Here is an 8,098-nt window from a genome sequence, read left to right as displayed (position 1 = left end):
TGTATATATATATATAGTTATAGTTATATAAGTGTGTGTATGTATATATATATATATATATATTATATATATATATATATACATATACATATATATATATACACACACACACACACATACATATATATACACACACACACACACACACACACACACACACACACACACACACACACACACACACGTTGAGTATCCCATATCCAAAATGCTTGGGACCAGAAGTGTTTTGGATATCGGATTTTTCCGTATTTTGGAATAATTGCATACCATAATGAGATATCATGGTGATGGGACCCAAATCTAAGCACAGAATGCATTTATGTTACATATACACCCTATACACACAGCCTGAAGGTAATTTCTGCCAATATTTTTAATAACTGTGTGCATTACACAAAACTTGTGTACATACACACAATTCATTTATGTTTCATATATACCTTATACACAAAGCCTGAAGGTCATTTAATACAATATGTTCAATAACTTTGTGTATTAAACATTTGTGTTCATTAAACCATGAGAAAACAAAGGTTTCACTATCTCAGTCTTACTCAAAACATTCCGTATTTCAGAAATATATATATATATAATATATATATATATATATATTTTTTTTTTTCAAAGAAAGAGGACGGCACTCACAGGATTTTGAATATGACGTTTGTAATCCACAAAAGTATCAAAGCATTATCGACGTTTCGGTGACGCAGCACCGTCTTCAGGATATATAACCATAAACAAATGTGACCAAGACAAGTACAGAGAGCCACTTACCACACTTATATAAGAACCAAATAACCAGAAAACACCCTCACCTGTGCAGGAGACCGGCCCGTCCGCCGGAGCGGCAAGGCGCACCACAATGACGTCACCCACTGGTGCGCCAGAGTGACGCGACTCTGCTACCAAGGCAACAGGACGCTACCGCCCCCGTTGCCGAGACACACCACGCATCGCGGCCCGGGGGAGACAGCCAATCCTGCCGACCACAGCAAGACAGGGGCGGGGTCCTAAAGAATGAAAACACAAGAAGAATACATGTAATAAGAATACATGTAGGGAGAGGTTAAAAACGCAATGTGCAGCACACTGCGTACATGATAGGCTGATGGGTGAACAGTAGAGCTTACAAGTATAGGACATATTTACTACATAAAACAGCAAAAAACAAAAACTAGTCAGCCACTAGTTAGCACAAACTGTTCCAACAGATCTTTTCATTCAGCCCACGGGGAGCCACAGTGTCCAAATGGACTATCCATCGGGCTTCCATGACCAATAATTGCTGATTCCTATCCCCCCCACGTTTCAATTCGGGGAGGTGTTCAATGATCATGTATTTCAAACTGGCCAGACAGTGATTCCTGTTGGCAAAATGTTGAGCCACCGGTTGTTCACTTTTGCCTGAATTCAAGGCAGCCCGGATAGCTGACCGATGTTGGTTGGCACGTTCCTTAAAAGGGCGAATGGTTTTGCCCACATAGTACAGGGCACAAGGGCATCTGATAATATAGACCACATGTGTTGTAGTACATGTAACCGCATGTTTAATGGGTATATACTTCCCACTGTGAGGATGTCTAAATGATGCCCCTGTGTCCATGTGATTGCACGTAGCACAATTGATACAGCGGTAGCAACCCGCCTTGCGTGTGGTTGTCCCCCTGGAGCCAAACCATCTGAAATTAGTAATGTCCGTACGGATAGATAGATAGATAGATAGATAATCTCCAGCAGATCGGCACTCAAAAAAATAAAATACAAATACCTTGGTGCACCAAGTCCAAACACGACTCCACGTGATAGTAGTTTCAAAGAAAGAGGACGGCACTCACAGGATTTTGAATATGACGTTTGTAATCCACAAAAGTATCATAGCATTATCGACGTTTCGGTGACGCAGCACCGTCTTCAGGATATATAACTATAAACAAATGTGACCAAGACAAGTACAGAGAGCCACTTACCACACTTATATATATATATATAGAGCACCAATCACTTTGCAAGGGAAGTGATGTAATCACTTTTCCCTTTATAAAGGGTGGTTATCAGGTCCAATGCCTCATTATACAGAGACTTGGCTGTCAGCACTGCACCACTGGAGGGTAAGGTTTTGTTTTTGATTTTACAATAGTATATTATCAACTTTGAAAGTGGTCCCATTTATTAGTATACACTTTGTACCAGCTATATGTATTTTATTGACTGGTTAACCACTAATCATTTATAAATGTAATTTTTAAAAGAGTATATGATATGCACTAATTATATATATATATTCACTATATAAATATGACAGATTTATTCATGAATATGAAACTAAGTTGTATGAGTTATACACTCACTTATATAATTTTTATAGTTAATAGATCTTCCCCTTACTAAGTGAAAGGAGTATTTGTTTCTCCAGGGGGTGGGAACTCTTTGTACCATACTGGTACTTTAATAGATGGTCTAATTGATATCAACCCAATTAATTTACCAGGTCTACCACGTGTTCTAAATTGGTTAGACATTATACCCATTTGAATTGCCTTCACTCCTGAGTCTCTGAGTGTCAGGTTCAAGCTGCTGACCGACGAGGTATGTGCTATATTATAGAGATTTCTTTAATGATTGGCACTAATGAACTACACCCCCTGTGGGTAGCACTTTGAGTAATTTCTTTTAATTATTCGATCATAGATCAGTGATACTGTCCATAAAGGATGGGTTTCCCTAATAAACATATCATGTGGGTTCACTATACTGATGGTTAATACAATTAGTCCTGGGTTTTCCAAATATGAATAAATGGCTGGTTATAATCAGATCATTAAGTAGAGGATCGTTGTATAGTGGTAACATTGGTGTTTGTTATAGCCAATTCTGTGGCTTTGTTCTGTATCATATATAGAAACCACACGGGTTAGTCATGAGATCTGTTCATTAGTGATCAGACATTAATGATACCAGAATTGTTATAATTATGGGTGTCAAAATAAGATAGGGGTCTATTTATGAACTCATAGGTGTTCTTATAATTAATACCCAATTAATCAATTTATTAGGTTCCTTATGCTTGCGAACCAGTTAGATTCTATACACATATGAATCTTCCCCATATTCGAATATCTGAATGTCAGACTCAAGCTGATGATATATGAGGTATGTGCCATTCCATTGGATTAATCCCAATCTCTGCCTAATTGAACAAAAAGTGTCCTTTAATTAATAAAGGTTATTAAACGTTTTTTAATTAGGTATGGTCCTCGCTGTATCAATCAAGTCCCATTGAAATATTGAAACGTTGTTCATACATCTTTGAATGACCTTTTATGTGCTGACAATATGTTCTGAAATGAAGAGGTATGTTTTTCACAACCTGTGCTTTTTTGGTTCTCTTTTTTCCTCTTTCTTCATGTTATTTATTCTGTTTTCCTCCTCATGTTGCTATGTCATGTTCTTTTGATACCAATATGTCATGTTATATGTGAGTGTAAGATGCTTATTGCTATGTATTTGTTTTGACTTATTATTCTACAATTGTAGATTTTACCCCTGATGAAGTCTTGGAACAAGACGAAACGCGTTGGGTTATTTATCTATCTATTATCTGATGTTACCTCCGAATCTACAATAAGGAGAAGGAGGAAATCGTAGTGATATATCTACGCTTTTTCCTCATCACTACAAACTGATTGTTCAAATTGTGCGACAAATGTAAATGTATCAACTCTGTATACTTATGAACATTTGTGTCGGGTTTATATGTTGTTTTAATAAATTTTTATGTTAGTATTTGTTATCTGACGTAATTTATCCGGAGAGTACTGTAAGGGTCCGTTTTTAGGTAGGGCGTTGATATAACTCCCTTGGCGCCATCTCCTCTATTTCGTTTCATATTTTCACACATTTAGTTCCTCCTAACAGGGTACTTAGAGGATACAGGCAGCCATATAATTAATTAATTTTAGTGTTTTATTTGAAATAGCGCAGTGGGAGAGTAATTCTTGTCATATATATATATATATATATATATAAAGTGTGGTAAGTGGCTCTCTGTACTTGTCTTGGTCACATTTGTTTATGGTTATATATCCTGAAGACGGTGCTGCGTCACCGAAACGTCGATAATGCTTTGATACTTTTGTGGATTACAAACGTCATATTCAAAATCCTGTGAGTGCCGTCCTCTTTCTTTAAAACTACTATCACGTGGAGTCGTGTTTGGACTTGGTGCACCGAGGTATTTGTATTTTATTTTTTTGAGTGCCGATCTGCTGAAGATATATATATATATATATATTTAATTATATTATATTATATATATATATATATATATACACATACACACACACATATATATACATATACATACACACATACATACACACACACATACACTTACACAAATTTATATTGTCAAAGTCGAAAAATATCCTGATACATATGCCTTGTACTAACCCCTCATGCACATGCCCGCTGCACGTGCACACGCTCTGCCGTGCGTGCACATATCCGCAATTTGCGTAAGATCGCTCCGGCAATCACGTGCGGTGTATGCGCATTTACGGTAGAGTTTGTAAGCGTCTAGCGTGCGACTCGATCATAACATATTTAACCCATATAGCGTATATTGTAGTAAATATTCCCCTAGACAATGTCAGTAAGTATGTTTAGTTTAAACTGTTCCTGGACAGAGAGATTCCTCTTTGCATGATAGGAAGGGTCAGACAAAGGTTGAAAGGTGGTGTTTAGTATCCAGCTGTAGGGTATTTTATGAGTAACATTCCGATGCTAGTTAGGAAAGGATCGCTCGCTCCTGCGTAGTTATGTACAAAAGTAGTTTATGAACATTAATTGTATTTGTTGTAAATTACACATGCGGCGGGAATCCTGAGGATACCTCCCACCAGAGCAGTTGGAGAAAGACACAGCCCACCTGTTCAAATCCACCTATGACCTTTGCTATAATGTGGAGACACATTCCTGTGTCCAATGAACAATGAGATTGTAGGGACCATTGTGTTGTGAATGTATGTTGTGTATATAAAGACCACCATTGCCTGTCCAGTCACTCACTCTCTCTGAAGGCTTTCTCTCTGAATGCTGAGGGCTGGATACAGGATGCGCTTGCGAATCATCCCCACGTATGTATTATTCTCTGTAGCCATTTTGTTATCCATTTTGTTCGCCATTTGTTCTCATTGTGTTCTCATTCTGTCCGCTCTTGTTTGCGATCGTTCATGTATATTCTGTTATTCTGTTTAGATTTCTCTGTTAGTTTGTAGTGTATAACTTGTATTGTGTTTCCCCTTTTTCTCTAAATAATCCACGGCAGTGTTAGAACTGCTGCGGTTTTAAATCCAAACCAGGTCTTGTGTTTTCACGGTTTATTGCAAAGGGCTTTCCTTAGTGACTCAATTGCTCAAACACCATACACATTGTTTAAAAGGTTCTAATCGTCACATCTTTTCAGTACTTGGTTATTAAGGTTTAAAGTATAAGTATCTTCTCACTGTGTCTTATTAACAAGGTTTAAAAGGTTAACCACTGTGTGTGTGCCCGCTGTGTGTAATCCGTACACACAGCGCAGCGTGCGTACGCCAAGCGCGTACCACGTGCAGGACTCTGTACGCAAATAGCGTGCAAAGTGCGTAGCACGTGGTCTAGCGCCCATTACGGCTTCACGGTATTGGTACATAGCTTCATGTTTAAAGGTAATATTTGACATTATCAAAATATATATATATATATATATATATATATATATATATATATTTGGTACCAGAATCCACAATAATGTCCCAACAGGGTGCTTTCATTAATTTATGTTTCGGGGATGTTCTCCCCATCCTTCACTATTTTGGAGATTTCGAGTGCCGCCTATTCTTTCCTGCCTGCATATTTGGGGGCACATACCCTGTAGGAGAGCACTTGAGCATGTTACCCTGGAGTGCTTGGGAATAGTGTGGATATATATTTTAAAACTATATTTATAAATATATACACACACACACACACACACACACACACACACACACACACACATACCAATACCCTATTTGTTGCGCTTGGAACTGGTAGGCTGCAACCTAATAAAGATCCACTGCTAGTAGGGATCAAAGGATAATGATCACAATAGGTACTTTAGGTGTGCAATATATAATACAAGGATATATTCTAGAACTACCCTCAATGTAGAAAATGTCGATATTAGTGATGTGCACCGGACATTTTTCGGGTTGTGTGTTTTGGTTTTGGATTCGGTTCCGCGGCCGTGTTTTGGATTCGGACGCGTTTTGGCAAAACCTCCCTGAAAATTTTTTGTCGGATTCGGGTGTGTTTTGGATTCGGGTGTTTTTTACAAAACCCCCTCAAAAACAGCTTAAATCATAGAATTTGGGGGTCATTTTGATCCCATAGTATTATTAACCTCAATAACCATAATTTCCACTCATTTTCAGTCTATTCTGAACACTGAACACCTCACAATATTATTATTAATCCTAAAATTTGCACCGAGGTCGCTGGATGACTAAGCTAAGTGACCCAAGTGTCCGACACAAACATCTGGCCCATCTAGGAGTGGCACTGCAGTGTCAGGCAGGATGGCACTTCAAAAAAATAGTCCCCAAACAGCACATGATGCAAAGAAAAATGAAAGAAAAAGAGAGGTGCAAGATGGAATTGTCCTTGGGCATTCCCACCCACCCTTATGTTGTATAAACAGGACATGCACACTTTAACAAACCCATCATTTCAGCGACAGGGTCTGCCACACAACTGTGACTGAAATGACTGGTTGGTTTGGGCCCCCACCAAAAAAGAAGCAATCAATCTCTCCTTGCACAAACTGGCTCTACAGAGGCAAGATGTCCACCTCCTCCTCATCGTCCGATTCCTCACCCCTTTCACTGTGTACATCCCCCTCCTCACAGATTATTAATTCGTCCCCACTGGAATCCACCATCTCAGGTCCCTGTGTACTTTCTGGAGACAATTGCTGGTGAATGTCTCCACGGAGGAATTGATTATAATTCATTTTGATGAACATCATCTTCTCCACATTTTCTGGAAGTAACCTCGTACGCTGATTGCTGACAAGGTGAGCGGCTGCACTAAACACTCTTTCGGAGTACACACTGGAGGGGGGGGGGCAACTTAGGTAAAATAAAGCCAGTTTCTGCAAGGGCCTCCAAATTGCCTATTTTTCCTACCAGTATACGTACGGACTGTCTGGCCTGCCTACTTGGATGCGGTCATTCATATAATCCTCCACCATTCTTTCAATGGTGAGAGAATCATGGCCCTCATTCCGAGTTGTTCGCTCGGTATTTTTCATCGCATCGCAGTGAAAATCCTCTTAGTACGCATGCGCAATGTTCGCACTGCGACTGCGCCAAGTAACTTTACTATGATGAAAGTATTTTTACTCACGGCTTTTTCTTCGCTCCGGCGATCGTAATGTGATTGACAGGAAATGGGTGTTACTGGGCGGAAACACGGCGTTTCAGGGGCGTGTGGCTGAAAACGCTACCGTTTCCGGAAAAAACGCAGGAGTGGCCGGGGAAACGGTGGGAGTGCCTGGGCGAACGCTGGGTGTGTTTGTGACGTCAACCAGGAACGACAAGCACTGAAATGATCGCACAGGCAGAGTAAGTCTGGAGCTACTCTGAAACTGCTAAGTAGTTAGTAATCGCAATATTGCGAATACATCGGTCGCAATTTTAAGAAGCTAAGATTCACTCCCAGTAGGCGGCGGCTTAGCGTGTGTAACTCTGCTAAATTCGCCTTGCGACCGATCAACTCGGAATGAGGGCCCATATGCAGTGATAGTAGACGACATGTCAGTAATCGTTGGCAGGTCCTTCAGTCCGGACAAGATGTCAGCACTCGCTCCAGACTGCCCTGCATCACCGCCAGCGGGTGGGCTCGGAATTCTTAGCCTTTTCCTCGCAGCCCCAGTTGCGGGAGAATGTGAAGGAGGAGCTGTTGACGGGTCACGTTCCGCTTGACTTGACAATTTTCTCACCAGCAGGTCTTTGAACCTCTGCAGACTTGTGTCTGCCAGAAAGAGAGATACAATGTAGGTTTTAAATCTAGGATC

The 8,098-nt window shown here is 40.0% G+C and overlaps 1 long non-coding RNA gene across 1 annotated transcript; it reads left to right on the top strand.

Moving 5' to 3' along the window:
- Positions 1-2,209: 2,209 nt before the first annotated feature.
- On the top strand, positions 2,210-3,361 carry LOC134970100 (uncharacterized). The gene is made up of 3 exons (XR_010189661.1): positions 2,210-2,589; positions 3,057-3,153; positions 3,249-3,361. It is a non-coding gene; the product is annotated as an uncharacterized LOC134970100 (long non-coding RNA).
- The last annotated feature ends 4,737 nt before the right edge of the window (positions 3,362-8,098 follow it).

This window comes from Pseudophryne corroboree, chromosome 11 (genome assembly GCF_028390025.1).
Source record: "Pseudophryne corroboree isolate aPseCor3 chromosome 11, aPseCor3.hap2, whole genome shotgun sequence".
NCBI lineage: Eukaryota > Metazoa > Chordata > Amphibia > Anura > Myobatrachidae > Pseudophryne > Pseudophryne corroboree.
This window is presented reverse-complemented; position numbering and strand designations above follow the sequence as displayed.